Below are 27,763 nucleotides of genomic sequence, written 5' to 3'. Positions count from 1 at the left end.
TCTGTTCTAAGTTCAAGAATAACAGAGACCTACTTCTGCTTCTCAATTCTTTGGTAATTATTCTGATGGTGATCAGTGAATAGATAATATTGTCTCTGCTGTTTCTTTCTATTTTATGAATATTTGTTGTTGAAATCCATCCGCCTCCAGTAATCTCCCTCTACCTGGACCCCACCCTCTTGCCTCCTATCAGCTCTTGATCTTTTCATTGAGATCTGTCAGTGCGACATCGACCGTCTCAATTTCCCTGTGCCTCTCACCAACTCTATCCTGACTCACTCTAAACTTGCCCCAATCCTCTCTCTAATATCCAACCCTGGCTTGGTGATCTAAGCTGCTCACAAGGGTGGTGTCATTATTGTCTGGTGTACTGACCTCTTCCTCACAGAGGCTGACCGTCCGCTCTCAGGCCCATCCTGGTTCCTCCCCCTGGACCAGCAGCACACCACCAAACATCATGATATTGTTTCCAGGACTTTCACTGACCTCGTTGACTCTGGATATCTTCTGTCCTCAGCCTGGGACAGCATTGTCCCACAATCCCACACATCCTGCATCAACCTCCCGCTTCTACCTCCTTCCCAAAATCCACAAACAGGAAAGTCCGAGTGCACCCATTATTTCGGACTGTTCCAGCCCCTCCAAGTTCATTTCTTCCGAACTTGATTCCATCCACTTTACCCTGTTAAGCCCCTTCCAAAGACAGCGGTGTCACAGTGACACAGTGGTTTGCACGGCTGCCTCACAGCACCAGGATCCCGAAATCAATTCCTACCTTGGGTGACTGTCTGTGTGGAGACTGCACTTTTTCTCCGTGTCTGCGTGGGTTTCCTCCAGGTCTCCGGTTACCTCCCATAGTCCAGGTTAGGTGGATTGAAACTGAAAATTGAAATTGAAAATCGCTTATTGTCACAAGTAGGCTTCAAATGAAGTTACTGTGAAAAGCCCCTAGTCGCCACATTCCGGTGCCTGTTCGGGGAGGCTGTTACGGTAATCGAACCGTGCTGCTGGCCTGCCTTTGTCTGCTTTCAAAGCCAGCGATTTAGCCCTGTGCTAAACAGCCCCTGGATTGGCCACGCTAAATTACTCCGTAGTGTCCAAAAAGATGTGTAGGTTAAATTAAGGGGTTAATGAGATAGGCGGGGGAGTGAGCTTGGTTGAGGTTCTCTTTCAGAGGTTCGGTACAGACTTAATGGGCCGAATGGCCTCCTTCTGCACTGTGGGGATTCTATGATTCCTGATTCCTCTGGTATCGCATGTCAAATAAACAAGGTCCATTTACCTGGCCCTAACCGCCTAATCTTCACAATGGATGTCCAATCCCTCTGCACCTCCGTTCCCCAACACGAGGGTTGTGTACAGATCCTCATACCCTGCTTCATGTAAAGACTGCATCTCACTCTCCCACTTTCTCCGCCTCCATCGCCTCTGTTCTGATGCTGGCGTGTTCGAAAATAGCCCCCCTGGCATGTCTGTATTTTCCTTAACCTGGCCCCACCACCTTCCTTTGTTAACAGGGCTCTCAATCGTGTTCAATTCACTTCTCACACCTCTGTCCTCACACATCCCCCTCCCTCCCGGAAACAAGATAGGGTTCCCCTCCTCACTTTCCACACCATCAGCCTTCCCATTGAAAGGAAAATCCTCCTCGATTTCTGCCAACTCCAGCATGATGTCACCACCAAACACATCTTCACCTCTCTCCAACCACCCCCCTCAATGTCTGCATTCCTCAGGTACCGCTCCCTCCCCCTTGTCCACTTCCCCCTCACACCCCACACCCCTTTCCCTTCCCCCAGCACCTTCCCCGGCAATCACAGACGGTGCAACAACTGTCCCTTTACCTCCTCCCGTCTCCCGGTTCTCAGCAGCAAACTCTCCTTTCTGGGGAAGTAGCGTTTCACTTCTGTGCCTTCAGTTTGTTCTCCTGTATTCGCTGCTGCCAATACCGACTCCTCTACATTGGGGAGACTAAACGCAGACTGGGAGACTGCTTTGTGGAACACCTTCACTCAGCCCACAGCATGGCCCCAGCCTTCCTGTTGTGGCCATGTTAACTCAGCACCTTGCTCTCAGGCCCACATGTCTGTCCTTGGCCTGCTGCCAGAATGCAGTGAAGCCCAACGCAAGCTGGAGGAGCAACATCTCATCGTCCAATTCGGATGTTCGGTCTCGCAGGATGTAACTTTAATTTAAATAACTTTATTCTGGGAACTTTCCCCTCCATCGTAACGCTCTTTTTTTGGACTTTTCCTACTTTTTTGTCGAATGCAATGAGTCCGAATCTGGAGAGAGTCTATTCCGGCCAAGTGAACCCTGGGGAATGTCCAATGCCGGAGCGGGAATACTCCTGAGAAAAGCTTGGCAGGGATTCTTTCCAAACAGGGAGAGGATGGATTCCTGGGAACAGTGATGTTGGGATGTTCCAGACATGTCAATGGGGGTTCCTTGGGAGAGGGTGCTGTACGAATGACTAAACCAGGGAGGGGTGATACCTCGGGATGTTCTGGAGACTTGACAGACTCTATTCTGGACAGGCTGGGTTCCACGGTAGCACAGTGGTTAGCACAGTTGATTCACAGCTCCAGGGTCCCAGGTTCGATTCCCGGCTTGGGTCACTGTCTGTGTGGAGTCTGCACTTTCTCCCCCGTATCTGCGTGGATTTCCTCCGGGCGCTCCAGTTTCCTCCCACAGTACAAAGATGTGCAGGTTAGGTGGATTGGCCAAGATAAATTGTGTTTAGTTTCCAAACAATTTTGATGGGGTCACTGGGTTATGGGGATGGGGTGGGCTGAACTGGTTTTCTCTTTCCAAGGGCCGGTGCAGACTCGATGGGCCGAATGGCCTCCTTTTGCACTGTACATTCTATATTTCTATTCCTCCCATGGTTATGAAGTGGGAAGGTCCTGCGTTTGTTTTATTGTTTTCCATTGATCGTGGAGTATTCAAATATACCAGGAGTGGGGTCCAACCCCATCAGAAATCCAGTCCAGGGAACGGTCCAATCCAGGGTGTGGTCCAATAATTGAGCTGGTATGACAACCTCGGGTATGTTTGTATCCGTTTTGGGAAACCTGGCCGGCCTGAGTGAATCCTGTAACTCAGACTAAATGAGAAATGTAACCTCTCCCAAAGTTCTCTGAATTATAAACATTTTCCTACCACTGCGATCAAACTGACAGGGCTGCAATTCACACTTCCCCCCATTCCCCATCTTTAACACTGGAGTTACATTTTCTACTTCCCTCTCTGCAATGTTAATCTCTGTGCCCACTCCTCTCCCAGCACCCCCACCCACCCACTGTCCATTATATTGATGCTGCAATTGTGTCCTGGTTCAGACAGGGAGATTCATTACCCAGTAATTTCCCGCGTCTCTCCTTTCTCTCTCTGACAGTTAATATACTGGGAATTGTGATTCTGTGTCGGGGGAAGTGTGGCCTCTCTACCTGCACCACTCGCTACCTGGTGGCCATGGCAACGGCGGATCTGCTGTTTATTATCACAAACCCCATACTGAACAGGATCAAAGTTTATTATTTCCCCCGGAGTTTCCTGTCCCTCACCCCTGTGTGTAGTGCTAACTCTGTCCTGCGGGCTGCAGCCACGGACTGTTCTGTCTGGTTCACCCTCACTTTCTCCTTTGATCGATTTGTGGCCATTCGCTGCCAGAAACTGAAAAGTAAATATTGCACCGGGATAACTGCGGCTGTGGTTCTGTCCACAAGCGGCCTCCTGCTCTGTGTGAAAAACATCCCCAGGTACTTTACATTCGAACCTGGGGGGATAATCGACAATGTCCAGTGGTTCTGCGTCACAAAGAGCAGCGTCGTCACTGACCCGGGATGGGGTGGGTATCACTGGTTTTCTCAGGTTTTAACCCCATTGGTGCCGTTCTTCTCAATCCTGTTGACCAACGCTCTGACAGTCAGACACATTTTACTCAGCAGTCGGGTCCGGAAGGCACTGAGGGCCCAGAGTCAGGGAGACAATCGCAGCGACCCAGAGATGGAGAGCAGAAGGAAGTCAATGATTTTACTCTTCAGCATCTCCGGAACTTTCATCCTCCTCTGGACCGTGTCTGTTATTAAATTTTTCTATATCGATGTGAGAGGATTATATTACATCACCCTTCCTCAATATACTTTACAACAAGTCGGATGGATGCTGCAGGATTTAAATTGCTGCACAAACACATTTATTTATGTGGTGACTCAGTCCAGGTTCAGGGAGCAGATCAAGGTCGGGGTGAAATATCCGGTTACATCAATTATTAAATTAATGAGAAAATAAAACTGACTGAAAACCCCTCAGCCATTCAGGAGCTCCAGCCGCTGACTAACAGTCTCTCAGCCAATCAGGAGCTTCAGCCGCTAACTGACAGTCTCTCAGCCAATCAGGAGCTCCAGCCGCTAACTGACAGTCTCTCAGCCAATCAGGAGCCCCAACCGCTGACTGTCAGCCTCTCAGCCAATCAGGAGATCCAGCCGCTGACTGACAGCCTCTCAGCCAACCAGGAGTTCCAGCCGCTGACTGACAGCCTCTCAGCCAATCAGGAGCTCTAGCCGCTGACTGACAGTCTCTCAGCCAATCAGGAGCTCCAGCCGCTGACTGACAGGCTCTCAGCCAATCAGGAGTTCCAGCCGCTGACTGACAGCCTCTCAGCCAATCAGGAGCTCCAGCCGCTGACTGACAGTCTCTCAGCCAATCAGGAGCTCCAGCCGCTGACTGACAGCCTCTCAGCCAATCAGGAGCCCCAACCGCTGACTGACAGCCTCTCAGCCAATCAAGAGCTCCAGCCGCTGACTGACAGCCTCTCAGCCAATCAGGAGCTCCAGCCGCTGACTGACAGCCTCTCAGCCAATCAGGAGCTCTAGCCGCTGACTGACAGTCTCTCAGCCAGTCAGGAGCTCCAGCCGCTGACTGACAGTCTCTCAGCCAATCAGGAGATCCAGCCGCTGACTGACAGTCTCTCAGCCAATCAGGAGCTCCAGCCGCTGACTGACAGTCTCTCAACCAATCAGGAGCCCCGACCGCTGACTGACAGTCTCTCAGCCAATCAGGAGCTCCAGCCGCTGACTGACAGCCTCTCAGCCAATCAGGAGCCCCAACCGCTGACTGACAGCCTCTCAGCCAATCAAGAGCTCCAGCCGCTGACTGACAGCCTCTCAGCCAATCAGGAGCTCCAGCCGCTGACTGCTAGCCTCTCAGCCAATCAGGAGCTCCAGCCGCTGACTGACAGCCTCTCAGCCAATCAAGAGCTCTAGCCGCTGACTGACAGTCTCTCAGCCAATCAGGAGCTCCAGGCGCTGACTGACAGTCTCTCAGCCAATCAGGAGCTCCAGCCGCTGACTGACAGCCTCTCTGCCAATCAGGAGCTCCAGCCGCTACGAACAGCCACATAGCCAATCAGGAGCTCCAGCCGGTGACTGAAACCATTTCAGCCAATCAGGAGCTCTAGCCGCTGACTGACAGTCTCTCAGCCAATCAGGGGCTCCAGCCGCTGACTGACAGTTTCTCAGCCAATCAGGAGCTCCAGCCGCCGACTGGCAGTCTCTCAGCCAATCAGGAGCTCCAACAGCTGACTGACAGTCTCTCAGCCAATCAGTATCTCCTGGCGCTGACTGACAGCCTCTCAGCCAATCAGGAGCTGGGTCTGGGGCGTGGGGAGCACTGACAGTGCTGGCTGTGTGTTGGGAGCACTGACAGTGCTGGCTGTGTGGGGCGCACTGACAGTGTTGGCTGTGTGGGGGAGCACTGACAGTGCTGGCTGTGTGGGGGCGCACTGACAGTGTTGGCTGTGTGGGGGAGCACTGACAGTGCTGGCTGTGTGGGGCGCACTGACAGTGCTGACTGTGTGGGGGGGCACTGACAGTGCTGGTTGTGTGGTGGGAGCACTGGCAGTGCTGGCTGTGTGGTGGGAGCACTGGCAGTGCTGGCTGTGTGGTGGGAGCACTGACAGTGCTGGCTGTGTGGTGGGAGCGCTGACAGTGCTGGCTGTGTGGTGGGAGCACTGACAGTGCTGGCTGTGTGGTGAGAGCACTGGCAGTGCTGGCTGTGTGGGGGAGCACTGGCAGTGCTGGCTGTGTGGGGGAGCGCTGACAGTGCTGGCTGTGTGGTGGGAGCACTGACAGTGCTGGCTGTGTGGTGGGAGCACTGACAGTGCTGGCTGTATGGGGGGAGCACTGACAGTGCTGGGTGTGTGGGGGGAGCACTGACAGTGCTGGCTGTGTGGTGGGAGAACTGACAGTGCAGGCTGAGTGGGGGAGCACTGACAGTGCTGGCTGTGTGGTGGGAGAACTGACAGTGCAGGCTGTGTGGGGGAGCACTGACAGTGCTGGCTGTGTGGGGGGATCACTGACAGTGCTGGCTGTGTGGGGGAGCACTGACAGTGCTGGCTGTGCGGGGGAGCACTGACAGTGCTGGTTGTGTGGTGGGAGCACTGACAGTGCTGGCTGTGTGGGGGGAGCACTGACAGTGGTGGCTGTGTGGGGGGAGCACTGACAGTGCTGGCTGTATGGGGGAGCACTGACAGTGCTGGCTGTGTGGGGTGAGCACTGACAGTGCTGGCTGTGTGGTGGGGGCACTGACAGTGCTGGCTGTGTGGGGGGAGAACTGACAGTGCTGGCTGGGGGGGGGGCACTGACAGTGCTGGCTGTGTGCGGGGAGCACTGACAGTGCTGGCTGTGGGGTGGGAGCACTGGCAGTGCTGGCTGTGTGGTGGGAGCGCTGACAGTGCTGGCTGTGTGGTGGGAGCACTGACAGTGCTGGCTGTGTGGTGGGAGCACTGGCAGTGCTGGCTGTGTGGGGGAGCACTGACAGTGTTGGCTGTGTGGGGGAGCGCTGACAGTGCTGGCTGTGTGGTGGGAGCACTGACAGTGCTGGGTGTGTGGTGGGACTACTGACAGTGCTGGCTGTGTGGGGGGGAGCACTGACAGTGCTGGGTGTGTGGGGGTAGCACTGACAGTGCTGGCTGTGTGGTGGGAGAACTGACAGTGCAGGCTGTGTGGGGGAGCACTGACAGTGCTGGCTGTGTGGTGGGAGAACTGACAGTGCAGGCTGTGTGGGGGAGCACTGACAGTGCTGGCTGTGTGGGGGGATCACTGACAGTGCTGTCTGTGTGGGGGAGCACTGACAGTGCTGGCTGTGCGGGGGAGCACTGACAGTGCTGTTTGTGTCGTGGGAGCACTGACAGTGCTGGCAGTGTGGGGGGAGCACTGACAGTGCTGGCTGTGTGGGGGGAGCACTGACATTGCTGGCTGTATGGGGGAGCACTGACAGTGCTGGCTGTGTGGGGTGAGCACTGACAGTGCTGGCTGTGTGGTGGGAGCACTGACAGTGCTGGCTGTGTGGGGGAGCACTGACAGTGCTGGCTGTGGGGGCAGCACTGACAGTGCTGACTGTGTGCGGGGAGCACAGACAGTGCTGGCTGTGTGGGGAGCACTCACAGTGCTGGCTGTGTGGGGTGAGCACTGACAGTGCTGTCTGTGGGGTGGGAGCACTGACAGTGCTGGCTGTGTGGTGGGAGCACTGACAGTGCTGGCTGTGTGGTGGGAGCACTGACAGTGCTGGCTGTGTGTTCGGAGCACTGACAGTGCTGGCTGTGTGGGTGGAGCACTGGCAGTGCTTCCTGTGTGATGGGAGCACTGGCAGTGCTGGCTGTGTGGTGCGAGCACTGGCAGTGCTGGCTGTGTGGGGGGTGCACTGACAGTGCTGGCTGTGTGTTGGGAGCACCGACAGTGCTGGCTGTGTGGGGTGAGCACTGACAGTGCTGGCTGTGTGGGGGGAGCACTGACAGTGCTGGCTGTGTGGGGGGATCACTAAAAGGGCTGGCTGTGTGGGGGAGCACTGGCAGTGCTGGCTGTGTGGTGGGAGCACTGACAGTGCTGGCTGTGTGGTGGGAGCACGGGCAGTGCTGGCTGTGTGGTGGGAGCACTGGCAGTGCTGGCTGTGTGGGGGGAGCACTGACAGTGCTGGCTGTGTGGGGAGCACTGACAGTGCTGGCTGTGCGGTGGGAGCACATTTATTTATGTGGTGACTCAGTCCAGGTACAGGGAGCAGATCAAGATCGCGGTGAAATATCCGGTTGCATCAATTATTAAATTAATCAGAAAATAAAACTGACTGAAAGCCCCTCAGCCAATCAGGAGTTCCAACCGCTGACTGACAGTCTCTCAGCCAATCAGGAGCTCCAGCCGCTGACTGACAGTCTCTCAGCCTATCAATACCTCCTGACGCTGACTGACAGCCTCTCAGCCAATCAGGAGCTGGGTCTGGGGCGTGGGGAACACTGACAGTGCTGGCTGTGTGTTGGGAGCACTGACAGTGCTGGCTGTGTGGGGTGAGCACTGACAGTGCTGGCTGTGTGGTGGGAGCACTGACAGTGCTGGCTGTGTGGGGGAGCACTGACAGTGCTGGCTGTGGGGGCAGCACTGACAGTGCTGACTGTGTGCGGGGAGCACAGACAGTGCTGGCTGTGTGGGGAGCACTCACAGTGCTGGCTGTGTGGGGTGAGCACTGACAGTGCTGTCTGTGGGGTGGGAGCACTGACAGTGCTGGCTGTGTGGTGGGAGCACTGACAGTGCTGGCTGTGTGGTGGGAGCACTGACAGTGCTGGCTGTGTGTTCGGAGCACTGACAGTGCTGGCTGTGTGGGTGGAGCACTGGCAGTGCTTCCTGTGTGATGGGAGCACTGGCAGTGCTGGCTGTGTGGTGCGAGCACTGGCAGTGCTGGCTGTGTGGGGGGTGCACTGACAGTGCTGGCTGTGTGTTGGGAGCACCGACAGTGCTGGCTGTGTGGGGTGAGCACTGACAGTGCTGGCTGTGTGGGGGGAGCACTGACAGTGCTGGCTGTGTGGGGGGATCACTAAAAGGGCTGGCTGTGTGGGGGAGCACTGGCAGTGCTGGCTGTGTGGTGGGAGCACTGACAGTGCTGGCTGTGTGGTGGGAGCACGGGCAGTGCTGGCTGTGTGGTGGGAGCACTGGCAGTGCTGGCTGTGTGGGGGGAGCACTGACAGTGCTGGCTGTGTGGGGAGCACTGACAGTGCTGGCTGTGTGGGGAGCACTGACAGTGCTGGCTGTGCGGTGGGAGCACATTTATTTATGTGGTGACTCAGTCCAGGTTCAGGGAGCAGATCAAGATCGCGGTGAAATATCCGGTTGCATCAATTATTAAATTAATCAGAAAATAAAACTGACTGAAAGCCCCTCAGCCAATCAGGAGTTCCAACCGCTGACTGACAGTCTCTCAGCCAATCAGGAGCTCCAGCCGCTGACTGACAGTCTCTCAGCCTATCAATACCTCCTGACGCTGACTGACAGCCTCTCAGCCAATCAGGAGCTGGGTCTGGGGCGTGGGGAACACTGACAGTGCTGGCTGTGTGGTGGGAGCACTGACAGTGCTGGCTGTGTGGGGAGCACTGACAGTGCTGGCTGTGTGGGGGAGCGCTGACAGTGCTGGCTGTGTGGTGGGAGCACTGTTAGTGCTGGCTGTGTGGTGGGAGCACTGACAGTGCTGGCTGTGTGGGGGAGCGCTGACAGTGCTGGCAGTGTGGTGGGAGCACTGACAGTGCTGGCTGTGTGGTGGGAGCACTGACAGTGGTGGCTGTGTGGGGAGCACTGACAGTACTGGCTGCGTGGTGGGAACACTGACAGTGCTGGCTGTGTGGTGGGAGCACTGTTAGTGCTGGCTGTGTGGGGGAGCACTGACAGTGCTGGCTATGTGGGGGAGCACTGACAGTGCTGGCTGTGTGGGGAGCACTGACAGTGCTGGCTCTGTGGGGGAGCACTGACAGTGCTGGCTGTGTGGGGGAGCACTGACTGTGCTGGCTGTGTGGGGGGAGCACTGACAGTGCTGGCTGTGTGGTGGGAGAACTGACAGTGCAGGCTGTGTGCGGGAGCACTGACAGTGCTGGTTGTGTGGTGGGAGCACTGACAGTGCTGGCTGTGTGGGCGAGCACTGACAGTGCTGGCTGTGTGGGGGGAGCACTGACAGTGCTGGCTGTGTGGGGTGAGCACTGACAGTGCTGGCTGTGTGGTGGGAGCACTGACAGTGCTGGCTGTGTGGGGGAGCACGACAGTGCTGGCTGTGGGGGAGCACTGACAGTGCTGGCTGTGTACGGGGAGCACTGACAGTGCTGGCTGTGTGGGGGAGCACTGACAGTGCTGGCTGTGTGGGGGAGCACTGACAGTGCTGGCTGTGTGGGGTGAGCACTGACAGTGCTGGCTGTGTGGTGGGAGCACTGACAGTGCTGGCTGTCTGGGGTGAGCACTGACAGTGCTGGCTGTGCGGGGGGAGCACTGACAGTGCTGGCTGTGTGGGGGAGCACTGACAGTGCTGGCTGTGTGGTGGGAGCACTGACAGTGCTGGCTGTGTGCGGGGAGCACTGACAGTGCTGGCTGTGTGGGGGAGCACTGACAGTGCTGGCTGTGTGGTGGGAGCAATGACAGTGGTGGCTGTATGGGGAGCACTGACAGTACTGGCTGCGTGGTGGGAACACTGACAGTGCTGGCTCTGTGGGGGAGCACTGACAGTGCTGGCTGTGTGGGGGAGCACTGACAGTGCTGGCTGTGTGGGGAGCACTGACAGTGCTGGCTCTGTGGGGGAGCACTGACAGTGCTGGCTGTGTGGGGGAGCACTGACTGTGCTGGCTGTGTGGGGGGAGCACTGACAGTGCTGGCTATGCGGTAGGAGAACTGACAGTGCAGGCTGTGTGGGGGAGCACTGACAGTGCTGGTTGTGTGGTGGGAGCACTGACAGTGCTGGCTGTGTGGGGGAGCACTGACAGTGCTGGCTGTGTGGGGGAGCACTGACAGTGCTGGCTGTGTGGGGTGAGCAATGACAGTGCTGGCTGTGTGGTGGGAGCACTGACAGTGCTGGCTGTGTGGGGGGAGCACTGACAGTGCTGGCTGTGGGGGAGCACTGACAGTGCTGGCTGTGTGCGGGGAGCACTGACAGTGCTGGATGTGTGGGGGAGCACTGACAGTGCTGGCTGTGTGGGGGGAGCACTGACAGTGCTGGCTGTGTGGGGTGAGCACTGACAGTGCTGGCTGTGTGGTGGGAGCACTGACAGTGCTGGCTGTGTGGGGTGAGCACTGACAGTGCTGGCTGTGTGGGGGGAGCACTGACAGTGCTGGCTGTGTGGGGGGAGCACTGACAGTGCTGGCTGTGTGGTGGGAGCACTGACAGTGCTGGCTGTGTGGTGGGAGCACGGGCAGTGCTGGCTGTGTGGTGGGAGCACTGGCAGTGCTGGCTGTGTGGGGGAACACTGACACCGCTGGCTGTGTGGGGAGCACTGACAGTGCTGGCTGTGTGGTGGGACCACTAACAGTGCTGGCTGTGTGTGGGGAGGACTGACAGTGCTGGCTGTGTGGGCCGAACTCTGACAGTGCTGGCTCTGTGGGGGAGCACTGACAGTGCTGGCTGTGTGGGGGGAGCACTGGCAGAACTGGCTGTGTGGGGGAAGCACTGACAGTGCTGGCTGTGTGGGGGAGCACGGGCAGTGCTGGCTGTGTGAGGGGAGCACTGACAGTGCTGGCTGTGTGGGGGGGGCACTGACAGTGCTGGATTTGTGGTGGGAGCACTGACAGTGCTGGCTGTGTGGTGGAGCTCTGACAGTGCTGGCTGTGTGGTGGGAGCACTGACAGGGCTAGCTGTGTGGGTGGTGGACTGACAGTGCTGGCTCTGTGGGGAGCACTGACAGTGCTGGCTGTATGGGGGAGCACTGACTGTGCTGGCTGTGTGGGGGGAGCACTGACAGTGCTGGCTATGCGGTAGGAGAACTGACAGTGCAGGCTGTGTGGGGGAGCACTGACAGTGCTGGTTGTGTGGTGGGAGCACTGACAGTGCTGGCTGTGTGGGGGAGCACTGACAGTGCTGGCTGTGTGGGGGAGCACTGAGAGTGCTGGCTGTGTGGGGTGAGCAATGACAGTGCTGGCTGTGTGGTGGGAGCACTGACAGTGCTGGCTGTGTGGGGGGAGCACTGACAGTGCTGGCTGTGGGGGAGCACTGACAGTGCTGGCTGTGTGCGGGGAGAACTGACAGTGCTGGATGTGTGGGGGAGCACTGGCAGTGCTGGCTGTGTGGGGGGAGCACTGACAGTGCTGGCTGTGTGGGGTGAGCACTGACAGTGCTGGCTGTGTGGTGGGAGCACTGACAGTGCTGGCTGTGTGGGGTGAGCACTGACAGTGCTGGCTGTGTGGGGGAGCACTGACAGTGCTGGCTGTGTGGGGGGAGCACTGACAGTGCTGGCTGTGTGGTGGGAGCACTGAAAGTGCTGGCTGTGTGGTGGGAGCACGGGCAGTGCTGGCTGTGTGGTGGGAGCACTGGCAGTGCTGGCTGTGTGGGGGAACACTGACACCGCTGGCTGTGTGGGGAGCACTGACAGTGCTGGCTGTGTGGTGGGACCACTAACAGTGCTGGCTGGGTGTGGGGAGGACTGACAGTGCTGGCTGTGTGGGGCGAACTCTGACAGTGCTGGCTCTGTGGGGGAGCACTGACAGTGCTGGCTGTGTGGGGGGAGCACTGGCAGTACTGGCTGTGTGGGGGAAGCACTGACAGTGCTGGCTGTGTGGGGGAGCACGGGCAGTGCTGGCTGTGTGAGGGGAGCACTGACAGTGCTGGCTGTGTGGGGGGGGCACTGACAGTGCTGGATTTCTGGTGGGAGCACTGACAGTGCTGGCTGTGTGGTGGAGCTCTGACAGTGCTGGCTGTGTGGTGGGAGCACTGACAGGGCTAGCTGTGTGGGTGGTGGACTGACAGTGCTGGCTCTGTGGGGAGCACTGACAGTGCAGGTTGTGTGAGGGGAGCACTGACAGTGCTGGCTGTGTAGGGGGAGCACTGGCAGTGCTGGCTGTGTGGGGGGAGCACTGACAGTGCTGGCTGGGTGGGGGGAGCACTGACAGTGCTGGTTGTGTGGGGGGATCACTGACAGTTCTGGCTGTGTGGGGGAGCACTGGCAGTGCTGGCTGTGTGGGGGAGCACTGACAGTGCTGGCTGTGTGGGGGAGCACTGACAGTGCTGGCTGTGTGGTCGGAGCACTGACAGTGCTGGCTGTGTGGTGGGAGCACTGACAGTGCTGGCTGTGTGGGGGAGCTCTGACAGTGCTGGCTGTGTGGGGGAGCACTGACAGTGCTGGCTGTGTGGGGGGGAGCACTGACAGTGCTGGGTGTGGGGGGGGAGCACTGACAGTGCTGGCTGTGTGGTGGGAGAACTGACAGTGCAGGCTGTGTGGGGGAGCACTGACAGTGCTGGCTGTGTGGTGGGAGAACTGACAGTGCTGGCTGTGTGGGGAGCACTGACAGTGCTGGCTGTGTGGGGGGATCAGTGACAGTGCTGGCTGTGTGGGGGAGCACTGACAGTGCTGGCTGTGCGGGGGAGCACTGACAGTGCTGGTTGTGTCGTGGGAGCACTGACAGTGCTGGCTGTGTGGGGGGAGCACTGACAGTGCTGGCTGTGTGGGGGGAGCACTGACATTGCTGGCTGTATGGGGAGCACTGACAGTGCTGGCTGTGTGGGGTGAGCACTGACAGTGCTGGCTGTGTGGTGGGAGCACTGACAGTGCTGGCTGTGTGGGGGAGCACTGACAGTGCTGGCTGTGGGGGGAGCACTGACAGTGCTGGCTGTGTGCGGGAAGCACTGACAGTGCTGGCTGTGTGGGGAGCACTCACAGTGCTGGCTGTGTGGGGTGAGCACTGACAGTGCTGGCTATGGGGTGGGAGCACTGACAGTGCTGGCTGTGTGGTGGGAGCACTGACAGTGCTGGCTGTGTGGTGGGAGCACTGACAGTGCTGGCAGTGTGTTCGGAGCACTGACAGTGCTGGCTGTGTTGGTGGAGCACTGGCAGTGCTTGCTGTGTGATGGGAGCACTGGCAGTGCCGGCTGTGTGGAGGGAGCACTGGCAGTGCTGGCTGTGTGGGGGGAGCACTGGCAGTGCTGGCTGTGTGTTGGGAGCACTGACAGTGCTGGCTGTGTGGGGTGTGCACTGACAGTGCTGGCTGTGTGGGGGGAGCACTGACAGTGCTGGCTGTGTGGGGGGATCACTGGAAGGGCTGGCTGTGTGGGGGAGCACTGACAGTGCTGGCTGTGTGGTGGGAGCACTGACAGTGCTGGCTGTGTGGTGGGAGCACGGGCAGTGCTGGCTGTGTGGTGGGAGCACTGGCAGTGCTGACTGTGTGGGGGAGCACTGACAGTGCTGGATGTGTGGGGAGCACTGACAGTGCTGGCTGTGCGGTGGGAGCACATTTATTTATGTGGTGACTCAGTCCAGGTTCAGGGAGCAGATCAAGATCGAGGTGAAATATCCGGTTGCATCAATTATTAAATTAATGAGAAAATAAAACTGACAGAAAGCCCCTCAGCCAATCAGGAGTTCCAACCGCTGACTGACAGTCTCTCAGCCAATCAGGAGCTCCAGCCGCTGACTGACAGTCTCTCAGCCTATCAGTATCTCCTGGCGCTGACTGACAGCGTCTCAGCCAATCAGGAGCTGGGTCTGGGGCGTGGGGAACACTGACAGTGCTGGCTGTGTGCTGGGAGCACTGACAGTGCTGGCTGTGTCGGGGAGCACTGACAGTGCTGGCTGTGTGGGGAGCGCTGACAGTGCTGGCTGTGTGGTGGGAGCACTGACAGTGCAGGCTGTGTGGTGGGAGCACTGACAGTGCTGGCTGTGTAGGGAGCGCTGACAGTGCTGGCTGTGTGGTGGGAGCACTGACAGTGCTGGCTGCGTGGTGGGAACACTGACAGTGCTGGCTCTGTGGGGGAGCACTGACAGTGCTGGCTGTGTGGGGGAGCACTGATTGTGCTGGCTGTGTGGGGGAGCACTGACAGTGCTGGCTGTGTGGTGGGAGAACTGACAGTGCAGGCTGTGTGGGGGAGCACTGACAGTGCTGGTTGTGTGGTGGGAGCACTGACAGTGCTGGCTGTGTGGGGGAGCACTGACAGTGCTGGCTGTGTGGGGGAGCACTGACAGTGCTGGCTGTGTGGGGTGAGCACTGACAGTGCTGGCTGTGTGGTGGGAGCACTGACAGTGCTGGCTGTGTGGGGGGAGCACTGACAGTGCTGGCTGTGGGGGAGCACTGACAGTGCTGGCTGTGTGTGGGGAGCATTGACAGTGCTGGCTGTGTGGGGGAGCACTGACAGTGCTGGCTGTGTGGGGGGAGCACTGACAGTGCTGGCTGTGTGGGGTGAGCACTGATAGTGCTGGCTGTGTGGTGGGAGCACTGACAGTGCTGGCTGTGTGGGGTGAGCACTGACAGTGCTGGCTGTGTGGGGAGCACTGACAGTGCTGGCTTTGTGGGGGAGCACTGACAGTGCTGGCTGTGTGGTGGGAGCACTGACAGTGCTGGCTGTGTGGTGGGAGCACGGGCAGTGCTGGATGTGTGGTGGGAGCACTGGCAGTGCTGGCTGTGTGGGGGGAGCACTGACAGCGCTGGCTGTGTGGGGAGCCCTGACAGTGCTGGCTGTGTGGTGGGAGCACTAACAGTGCTGGCTGTGTGTGGGGAGGACTGACAGTGCTGGCTGTGTGGGGCGAACTCTGACAGTGCTGGCTCTGTGGGGGAGCACTGACAGTGCTGGCTGTGTGGGGGAGCACTGGCAGTGCTGGCTGTGTGGGGGGAGCACTGACAGTGCTGGCTGTGTGGGGGAGCACTGGCAGTGCTGGCTGTGTGAGGGGAGCACTGACAGTGCTGGCTGTGTGGGGGGGGGGCACTGACAGTGCTGGATTTGTGGTGGGAGCACTGACAGTGCTGGCTGTGTGGTGGAGCTCTGACAGTGCTGGCTGTGTGGTGGGAGCACTGACAGTGCTAGCTGTGTGGATGGAGGACTGACAGTGCTGGCTCTGTGGGGGAGCACTGACAGTGCTGGCTGTGTGAGGGGAGCACTGACAGTGCTGGCTGTGCAGGGGGAGCACTGGCAGTGCTGACTGTGTGGGGGGAGCACTGACAGTGCTGGCTGTGGGGGAGCACTGACAGTGCTGGCTGTGTGTGGGGAGCATTGACAGTGCTGGCTGTGTGGGGGAGCACTGACAGTGCTGGCTGTGTGGGGGGAGCACTGACAGTGCTGGCTGTGTGGGGTGAGCACTGACAGTGCTGGCTGTGTGGTGGGAGCACTGACAGTGCTGGCTGTGTGGGGTGAGCACTGACAGTGCTGGCTGTGTGGGGAGCACTGACAGTGCTGGCTTTGTGGGGGAGCACTGACAGTGCTGGCTGTGTGGTGGGAGCACTGACAGTGCTGGCTGTGTGGTGGGAGCACGGGCAGTGCTGGATGTGTGGTGGGAGCACTGGCAGTGCTGGCTGTGTGGGGGAGCACTGACAGCGCTGGATGTGTGGGGAGCCCTGACAGTGCTGGCTGTGTGGTGGGAGCACTAACAGTGCTGGCTGTGTGTGGGGAGGACTGACAGTGCTGGCTGTGTGGGGCGAACTCTGACAGTGCTGGCTCTGTGGGGGAGCACTGACAGTGCTGGCGGGGGGAGCACTGGCAGTGCTGGCTGTGTGGGGGGAGCACTGACAGTGCTGGCTGTGTGGGGGAGCACTGGCAGTGCTGGCTGTGTGAGGGGAGCACTGACAGTGCTGGCTGTGTGGGGGGGGGCACTGACAGTGCTGGATTTGTGGTGGGAGCACTGACAGTGCTGGCTGTGTGGTGGAGCTCTGACAGTGCTGGCTGTGTGGTGGGAGCACTGACAGTGCTAGCTGTGTGGTGGGAGCACTGACAGTGCTGGCTGTGTGGTGGGAGCACTGACAGTGCTGGCTGTGTGGGTCGCTCTGACAGTGCTGGCTGTGTGGGGGAGCACTGACAGTGTTGGCTGTGGGGGGAGCACTGACAGTGCTGGCTGTGTGGGGGGAATACTGACAGTGCTGGATGTGTGGGGGAGTACTGACAGTGCTGGCTGTGTGGAGGGAGCACTGACAGTGCTGGCTGTGTGGTGGGAGCACTGACAGTGCTGGCTGTGTGGGGGGAGCACTGACAGTGCTGGCTGTGTGGGGAGCACTGGCAGTGTTGGCTGTGTGTTGGAGCACTGACAGTGCTGGCTATGTGTGGGGGAGCACTGACAGTGCTGGCTGTTGTGACGAGGCACTGGCAGCGGTGGCTGTGTGTGTGGAGCACTGACAGTGCTGGCTGTGTGGGGGGAGCACTGACAGTGCTGGCTGTGTGGGGAGCACTGGCAGTGTTGGCTGTGTGTTGGAGCACTGACAGTGCTGGCTATGTGTGGGGGAGCACTGACAGTGCTGGCTGTTGTGACGAGGCACTGGCAGCGGTGGCTGTGTGTGTGGAGCACTGACAGTGCTGGCTGTGTGGGGGGAGCACTGACAGTGCTGGCTGTGTGGGGGGAGCACTGACAGTGATGGCTGTGTCGGTGGAGCACAGGCAGTGCTGGCTGTGGGATGGCTCTGAACTGACATAAACTGTCCATTGTGAACTGACATAAAATGGCCACCGTGAACTGACATAAAATGGCTGCCGTGAACTGACATAAAATGGCCAACGTGAACTGACATAACATGGCCACCGTGAACTGACATAAAATGGCCATTGCGAGCTGACATAAAATGCCCCCCTTCAACCAATATAAAATGACCACCGTGAACTGACATAAAATGGCTGCCATGAACTGACATTAAATGGTCACCGCGAATGGACATAAAATGGCTGCCGTGAGCTAACATAAAATAGCCACCGTGACCTGACATAAAATGGCCACCGTGAACTGACATACAATGGCCACCGTGAACTGACATAAAATGGCCACCGTGAACTGACATAAAATGGCCATTGCGAGCTGACATAAAACGGCCCCCGTGAACGGACATACAATGGCAACCGTGAACTGACATAAAATGGCCATTGCGAGCTGACATAAAACGGCCCCCTTCAACCGAAATAAATTGACCACCATGAACTGACATAAAATGGCCCCCGTGAACTGACATAAAATGGCCACCGTGAACCGACACAAACTGGCCACCGCAACTGAGATAAAATGGCCATTGCAAACTGACATAACATGGCCATTGTGAACTGACATACAATGGCCATTGTGAACTGACATACAGTGGCCATTGTGAACTGGCATACAATGGCCACCATGAACTGACATAAAATGGCCATTGTGAACTGACATAAAATGGCCATTGCGAACTGACATACAATGGCGATTGTGAACTGACATACAATGGCCACCATGAACTGACATAAAATGTCCACTTTGAACTGACATACAATGGCCATTGTGAACTGACATACAATGGCCACCATGAACTGACATAAAATGGCCATTGTGAACAGACATAAAATGACCACCGTGAACTGACATACAATGGCCACCGTGAACTGACATAAAATGTCCACTGTGAACTGACATACAATGGCCACCGTGAACTGACATAAAATGACCATTGTGAACAGACATAAAATGGCCACCGTGTACTGACATAAAATGGACCCCGTGAACTGACATAAAATGGCATTGTGAACAGATATACAATGGCCACCGTGAACTGACATAAAACGGCCATTGTGAACTGACATACAATGGCCATTGTGAACTGACATACAATGGCCCCCGTGAACTGACATAAAATGGCCAATGTGAGCAGACATAAAATGGCCATTGTGAACTGACATAAAATGGCCATTGCGACCTGACATAAAAAGGCCCCCGTGAACTGATATAAACTGTCCATTCTGAACTGACATACAATGGCCCCCATGAACTGACATGAAATGGCCATTGTGAACTGACATAAAATGGCCACTGTGAACTGAAATAAATTGGCCACTGTGAACTGATATACAATGGCCGCCGTGAACTGACATAAAATGGCCATTGCGACCTGACATAAAAAGGCACCCGTGAACTGACATAAAATGGCACCCGTGAACTGACATAAACTGTCCATTGTGAACTGACATACAATGGCCCCCTTGAACTGACATAAAATGGCCAATGTGAACAGTCATAAAATGGCCATTGTGAACTGACATACAATGGCCACCTTGAACTGACATTAAATGTCCACTGTGAACTGACATACAATGGCCACCGTGAACTGACAGAAAATGGCCACCGTGAACTGACATAAAATGGCCCCCGTGAACCGACATGTTCTGGCCACCGCAACTGAGATAAAATGGCCATTGCAAACTGACATAAAATGGCCATTGTAAACTGACATACAATGGCCACCGTGAACTGACACAAAATAACGATTGTGAACTGACATACAATGGCCATTGTGAACTGACATATACATGGCCACCATGGGCTGACATAAAATGGCCCCCGTGAACTGACATAAAATGTCCATCGTGAACTGACATAAAATGGCCCCGTGAACTGACATTAAATGGCCGCCATGAGCTAACATAAAATAGCCACCGTGACCTGACATAAAATTGCCGCCATGAACCGACATAAAATGACCACCGTGAACTGACATAAAATGGCCACCGTAAACTGACATAAAATGGCCCCCATTGACTGAATAAAATGGCCTCCTTGAACTGACATAAAATGGCCACCGTGACCTGACATAAAATGGCCTCCGTGAACCGACATGAACTGGCCACCGCAACTGAGATAAAATGGCCATTGCAAACTGACATAAACTGGCCATTGTGAACTGACATACAATGGCCATTGTGAACTGACATGCAATGGCCACCGTGAACTGACACAAAATGGCCACCGTCAACTGATATAAAATGGCCATTGCAAACTGACATAAAATGGCCATTGTGAACTGACATACAATGGCCATTGTGAACTGACATACAATGGCCACCATGAACTGACATAAAATGGCCATTGTGAACTGACATAAAATGGCCATTGTTAACTGACTCACAATGGCCACCGTGAACTGACATAAAATGGCCATTGTGAACTGACATAAAATGGCCATTGTGAACTGTCTTAAAATGGACCCCGTGAACTGACATAAAATGGCAACTGTGAACTGACATAAAATGGCCACCGTCAACTGAAGAAAAATGGCCATGGCAAACTGACATAAAATGGCCATTGTGAACTGACATACAATGGCCATTGTGAACTGACATACAATGGCCACCATGAACTGACATAAAATGGCCATTGTGAACTGACATAAAATGGCCATTGCGACCTGACATAAAAAGGGCCCCTTGAACTGACATAAAATGGCCACTTTGAACTGAGATAAAATGGCTACCGTGAACTGAAATAAAATGGCCATTGTGAACTGACATACAATAGCCACCATGAACTGACATAAAATGGCCCCCGTGAACTGACATAAAATGGCCACCGTGAACTGACATAAAATGGCCCCCGTGAACCGACATGAACTGGCCACCACAACTGAGATAAAATGGCCATTGCAAACTGACATAAAATGGCCATTGTGAACGGACATACAATGGCCACCGTCAACTGAGAAAAAATGGCCATTGCAAACTGACATAAAATGGCCATTGTGAACTGACATACAATGGCCATTGTGAACTGACATACAATGGCCACCGTGAACTGACATAAAATGGTCATTGTGAACTGACATAAAATGGCCATTGTGAACTGACATACAGTGGACACCGTGAACTGACATAAAATGGCTGCCGTGAACTGACATACAATGGCCGCCGTGAACTGACATAAAATGGCCATTGCGAGCAGACATAAAAAGGCCCCCGTCAACCGACATAAAATGGCCACCGTGAACTGACATAAAATGGTCCCCGTGAACCGACATGAACTGGCCACCGCAACTGAGATAAAATGGCCATTGTGAACTGACATAAAATGGCCATTGTGAACTGACATACAGTGGACACCGTGAACTGACATAAAATGGCTGCCGTGAACTGACATACAATGGCCGCCGTGAACTGACATAAAATGGCCATTGCGAGCAGACATAAAAAGGCCCCCGTCAACCGACATAAAATGGCCACCGTGAACTGACATAAAATGGTCCCCGTGAACCGACATGAACTGGCCACCGCAACTGAGATAAAATGGCCATTGTAAACTGACACAAAATGGTCATTGTGAACTGACATGCAATGGCCATTGTAAACTGACATACAATGGCCACCGTGAACTGACACAAAATGGCCACCGTCAACTGAGAAAAAATGGCCATTGCAAACTGACATAAAATGGCCATTGTGAACTGACATACAATGGCCATTGTGAACTGACATACAATGGCCACCATGAACTGACATAAAATGGCCCCCATGAACTGACATAAAATGGCCACCGTGAACTGACATAAAATGGCCCCCGTGAACCGACATGAACTGGCCACCGCAACTGAGATAAAATGGCCATTGCAAACTGACATAAAATGGCCATTGTGAACTGACAAAAAATGTCCATTGCAAATTGACATAAAATGGCCATTGTGAACTGACATACAATGGCCACCGTGAACTGACATAAAATGGCCATTGTGAACTGACATAAAATGGCCATTGTGAACTGACATAAAATGGCCATTGTGAACTGACATAAAATGGCCACTGTGAACTGACATAAAATGGCCAATGTGAACTGACATACAATGGCCACCGTGAACTGACATAAAATGGCCCCCGTGAACTGACATAAAATGGCCAATGTCAACTGACATAAAATGGCCATTGTGAACTGACATAAATGGCCAATGTGAACTGACATACAATGGCTACCGTGAACTGACATAAAATGGCCATTCTGAACTGACATACAATGGCCATTGCGACCTGACACAAAATGGCCCCCGTGAACTGACATTAACTGTCCATTGTGAACTGACACAAAATGGCCATTGCGACCTGACATGAACTGTCCATTGTTAACTGACATAAAATGGCTATTGTGAACTGACATAAAATGGCTCCCGTGAACCGACATAAAATGGCCACCGTGAACTGACATACAATGGCCATTGTGAACTGACATACTAATGGCCGACTGCTGGTTGTGCATTTTGTTTTGGCAGAGTCCCAGAGAGAGACGGAGAGACGAAGAGACCGAGATGATGGAGAGGGGAGAACAGCCTCCCCCCACCGAGAGAGATGGAGAAGGGGAACCCCCTCCCCCACCGAGAGAGATGGAGAAGAGGACCCCCCCCCACAGAGCGAGATGGAAAAGGGGTACCCCCCCTCCCCCCACAGAGAGATGTTGGTGGAACCCCCTCCCCCACTGAGAGATATGGAGAAGGAGACCCCCCCCCACAAAGCGAGATGGAGAAGGGGAACCCCCCCCCCCCCACCGAGAGAGAGATGGAGAGGGTGGACCCCCCCCCCCACCTGGAGAGATGGAGAGGGGATAAATCCCCCTCCACCGAGAGATGGAGAGGGTGGACCCGCTCTCCCCCGCCGAGAGAGATAGAGAGGGGAACCCCCCCACCGAGAGAGATGGAGAGGGGGGAGCCATGCCCCCACCGAGAGAGATGGAGAGGGGAGAACTCCCCCTCCACCGAGAGAGATGGAGAGGGTGGACCCTCCCCCCGCTGAGAGAGAAGGAGAGGGCGACCCCCCCCCCCCCACCACCGAGAGAGATGGAGAGGGGGGACCCCCCACCGAGAGAGATGGAGAGGCGGGAACCCCCACACCCACCGAGAGAGATGGAGAGGGGGGAACTCCCCCTCCACCGAGAGAGATGGAGAGGGTGGACCCCCCCCCCCGCCGAGAGAGATGGAGAGGGGGTCCCCCCTCCACCGAGAGAGATGGAGAGGGGGGAACTTTGCCCCCACCGAGAGAGATGGAGAGGGGGAGTCCTGCCCCCACCGAGAGAGATGGAGAGGGGAGAACTCCCCCTCCACCGAGAGAGATGGAGAGGGTGGACCCCCCCCTCGCTGAGAGAGAAGGAGAGGAAGACCCCCCCACCACCGAGAGAGATGGAGAGGGGGGACCCCCCACCGAGAGAGATGGAGAGGGGGGACTCCCCCAGCGAGAGAGATGGAGAGGGGGACCCCCCCACCGAGAGAGATGGAGAGGCGGGAACCCCCACACCCACCGAGAGAGATGGAGAGGGGGGAACTCCCCCTCCACCGAGAGAGATGGAGAGGGTGGACCCCCGCCCCCCCCGCCGAGAGAGATGGAGAGGGGGTCCCCCCTCCACCGAGAGAGATGGAGAGGGGGGAACTTTGCCCCCACCGAGAGAGATGGAGAGGCGGGAGACCCCCAAAGAGAGAGATGGAGAGGGGGGACTCCCCCACCGAGAGAGATGGAGAGGCGGGAACACCCCACCCACCCAGAGAGATGGAGAGGGGGGACCCTTCCCCCCCCCCCACCCCCACCGAGACGGAGAGGAAAACTGCAGGGGATGTGCACAATGGAAATGTGGAGCTTGTTCAAAGAACAGCTACTGCGTGTCCTTGATAAGTATGTACCTGTCAGGCAGGGAGGAAGTGGTCGAGCAAGGGAACCGTGGTTTACTAAGGCAGTTGAAACACTTGTCTAGAGGAAGAAGGAAGGAGGCTTATGTCAAGCTGAGACATGAAGGTTCAGTAAGGGCGCTCGAGAGTTACAAGTTAGCTAGGAAGGACCTAAAGAGGGAGCTAAGAAGAGCCAGAAGGGGACATGAGAAGTCTTTGGATGGTAGGATCAAGGATAACCCTAAAGCTTTCTACAGATATGTCAGGAATAAAAGAATGACTAGGGTAGGAGTAGGGCCAGTCAAGGACAGGAGTGGGAAGTTGTGCTTGGAGTCCGTGGAGATAAGAGAGGTGCTATACGAATATTTTTCATCACTATTCACACAGGAAAAAGACAATGTTGACGAGGAGAATACTGAGATTCAGGCTACTCGACTAGAAGGACTTGAGGTTCATAAGGAGGAGGTGTTAGCAATTCTGGAAAGGGTGAAAATAGACAAGTCCCCTGGGCCGGAGGGGATTTATCCTAGGATTCTCTGGCAAATGTTGTCCCCTTGTTCAAGAAGGGGAGTAGAGACAACCCCGGTAAATATAGACCAGTGAGCCTTACTTCTGTTGTGGGCAAAATCTTGGAAAGGTTTTTAAGAGATAGGGTGTATAATCATCTGGAAAGGAATAATTTGATTAGACATAGTCAACACGGTTTTGTGAAGGGTAGGTTGTGCCTCACAAACCATATAGAGTTCTTTGAGAAGGTGAGAAACAGGTGGATGAGGGTAAAGCAGTTGATGTGGTGTATATGGATTTCAGTAACGCGTTTGACAAGGTTCCCCACGGTAGGCGACTGCAGAAAATACGGAAGCATGGGATTCAGAAAGATTTAGCAGTTTGGATCAGAAATTGGCTAGCTGGAAGAAGACAAAGGGTGGTGGTTGATGGGAAGTGTTCAGACTGGAGTCCAGTTACTAGTGGTGTACCACAAGGATCTGTATTGGGGCCACTGCTGTGTTTCATTTTTATAAATGACCTGGAGGAGGGCGCAGAAGGATGGGTGAGTAAATTTGCAGATGACACTAAAGTCGGTGGAGTTGTGGACAGTGCGGAAGGATGTTACAAGTTACAGAGGGACATAGATAAGCTGCAGCGCTGGGCTGAGAGGGGGCAAATGGAGTTTAATGCAGAAAAATGTGAGGTGATTCATTTAGGAAGGAATAACAGGAAGACAACGTACTGGGCTAATGGTAAGATTCTTGGCAGTGTGGATGAGCAGAGAGATCTCGGTGTCCATGTACATAGATCCCTGAAAGTTGCCACTCAGGTTGAGAGGGTTGTTAAGAAGGTGTACGGTGTGTTAGCTTTTATTGGTAGAGTGTCTGAATTTCGGAGCCATGAGGTCATGTTGCGGCTGTACAAAACTCTGGTGCGGCCGCATTTGGAGTATTGCGTGCAATTCTGGTCGCCGCATTATAGGAAGGATGTGGAAGCATTGGAAAGGGTGCAGAGGAGATTTACCAGAATGTTGCCTGGTTATGGAGGGAAGATCTTATGAGGAAAGGCTGAGGGACTTGAGGCTGTTTTCGTTAGAGAGAAGAAAGTTAAGAGGTGACATAATTGAGGCATACAAGGTGATCAGAGGATTGGATAGGGTGGATAGTGAGAGCCTTTTTCCTCGGATGGTGATGTCTAGCACGAGGGGACATAGCTTTAGATTGAGGGGAGATAGATATAAGACAGATGTCAGAGGTAGGTTCTTTACTCAGAGAGTAGTAAGGGCGTGGAATGCTCTGCCTGCAACAGTAGTGGACTCGCCAACACTAAGGGCATTCAAATGGTCATTGGATAGACATATGGACGAGAAGGGAATAGTGTAGATGGGCTTCAGAGTGGTTTCACAGTTCGGCGCAACATCGAGGGCCGAAGGGCCTGTACTGCGTTGTAATGTTCTATGAGAGAGATGGAGAGAGGGGAACAGCCACCTCCCCACCGAGAGTGATGGAGACGGGGGGGCCCCCCACCGAGAGAGATGGAGAGGGGGGACCACCCCACCGAGAGGGATGGAGAGGGGGAACCCCCACCCCACCGAGAGAGATGGAGTGGGGGAACCCCCCCCCCCACCGAGAGAGATGGAGAGGGGAAACCCCCCCCCCCCCCAACACCGAGAGAGATGGAGGGGGGGGGGAATCCCCCCACACCGAGAGAGATGGAGAGGGCGAATCCCCCCACACCGAGAGAGATGGAGGGGTAAATCCCCCCCCCCACCGAGAGTTGTGGAGTGGGGGGAACCCCCCCCCCCCCCACCGAGAGGGATGGAGAGGGGGGACCCCCCACCGAGGGATGGAGAGGGGGGAACCCCCACCCCACCGAGAGAGATGGAGTGGGGGAACCCCCCCCCACCGAGAGAGATGGAGAGGGGAACCGCCCCCCCACCACCGAGAGATGGAGGGAGGGAATCCCCCACACCGAGAGAGATGGAGGGGGGGAATCCCCCCACACCGAGAGAGATGGAGAGGGCGAATCCCCCCACACCGAGAGAGATGGAGGGGGGAATCCCCCCCACCGAGAGTTGTGGAGTGGGGGGAACCCCCCCCCCACCGAGAGGGATGGAGAGGGGGAACCCCCCCCCCCCAATCCACTGAAAGAACACGGCTGAAACCGATGGAGGGAGAAAAGAAAGGGGGGGTAAGGGGGTAAACCAGGAGCAGGGGGTCACACACCAGGTCGGCCCGGAAGGGCATCACGGAGGGTCTGCGGGGGAGAGAGGGGAAGGGTTAGGGAAAGGGGGGTTGGGGGGGCAGACACGCCGAACTGAACGGCAACAGTTTGTAACGATAGAAACGTAAGAGAAAGCCTTTTCACTCTCTGAGAAATGTAAACAAGCCGCAATGCACAGAATTGTGGAAATGGCAATAAAAATATTTTTTCAATAAATTCAGAGCCCAGTTCAGTTTTTCCAATTCAGGGGCAACTTAGTGTGGCCAACCCACCTGCCCTGCACATCTTTGGGTTGTGGGGTTGAAACCCAGGCTAACACGGGGAGAACGTGCAAACTCCACACGGACAGTGACCCAGAGCCGGGACTGAACAGTGGTTAGCACTGCTGCCTCACAGCTACAGGGTCCCAGGTTCGATTCCCGGCTTGGGTCACTGTCTGTGCGGAGTCTGGACGTCCTCCCCGTGTCTGCGTGGGCTTCCTCCGGGTGCTCCGGTTTCCTCCCACCGCCCAAAGACGTGCAGGTTAGGTGGGTTGGCCGTGATCAATCCAAATAGCCCACAGTATCTAAAGATGTTCAGGTTAGGTGGGGTGACAGCGACGGGATAGGGGAGTTGGCCCAGGTATGGCGCTCTCTTCAGGGTTCACACTGTCTCTGTCATTATTGTTTACACCTACAATGCTGCCAAACTTTGTATCAAACTTTCTATCTCATTATCTTCAATCAGTACTAAACAAAGTCAAACTGAGACACACAGACACACACACACACACGCCCACACACACACAGACATACACACACACAGGCACACACACGCACGCACACACAGGCATACACACACACAGGCACACACACAGGCACACACACACAGACACACACAGACACACAGTCACACACTGCAATGAAGTTACTGAGAAAAGTCCCTAGTCTCCAAACTCTGGCGCCTGTTCGGTTACACTGAGGGAGAATACATGATGTCCAATTCACCAAACAGCACGTCCTTCGGGACGTCAGGGGGGAAACCGGAGCACCCGGGAGAAACCCACGCGGACAAGCGGAGAACGTGCAGACTCCGCACAGACTGCGACCCAAGCCGGGATTCGAACCTGGGGCTCTGGAGCTGTGAGGCCGCAGTGCTACCCACTGTGCTACCGTGTAACTTCCAGTGCCGCGTAAAGAATGCCACACATAACCCCCCCCCCCCCTCCTCAACACACATGTGTAAAGAAAAACAGATACTCCAACTCAGACAGACTGGGTCAATACATCTTTCAAATGGAGAGAGATCCATTCTCCACCTTTCACTTGGAGAGGTATATCTGGCCTATGTGTGACCCAAGTCACACACTGACTCTGAACATCCTCACAGCAGCTTGGGGACAGATATTCTAAAGCACTTTTCATAACCTTTGTGTATCACAAACTGTTTCACAGGCAATGGAGCCCTTTTGAAAGGTGGGAATTTAGGAAATGGACCAGCGAATTTCAGAGAGAGAGACAGAAACAGGATGAGATTGTGCTGTACATGTTTCGCAGCTGACACTGAGACACACACGAGACGTACAATATCAATTATTATTCTGAAGCATGTGATTAAATCAGCCCTGAGACTGAATTCCAGTGTTTCAGAGTAAAGCTCCATCTACACTGCCCATCCAAGACTCACAACACAAATACTGTCTGGGCTTAAATACAGAGTCAAAATTCCTC

The sequence above is a fragment of the Scyliorhinus torazame genome, chromosome 5 (assembly GCF_047496885.1).
Source record: "Scyliorhinus torazame isolate Kashiwa2021f chromosome 5, sScyTor2.1, whole genome shotgun sequence".
Classification (NCBI taxonomy): domain Eukaryota; kingdom Metazoa; phylum Chordata; class Chondrichthyes; order Carcharhiniformes; family Scyliorhinidae; genus Scyliorhinus; species Scyliorhinus torazame.
The sequence above is the reverse complement of the archived record's forward strand: the minus strand, read 5'-3'. Positions refer to the sequence as shown.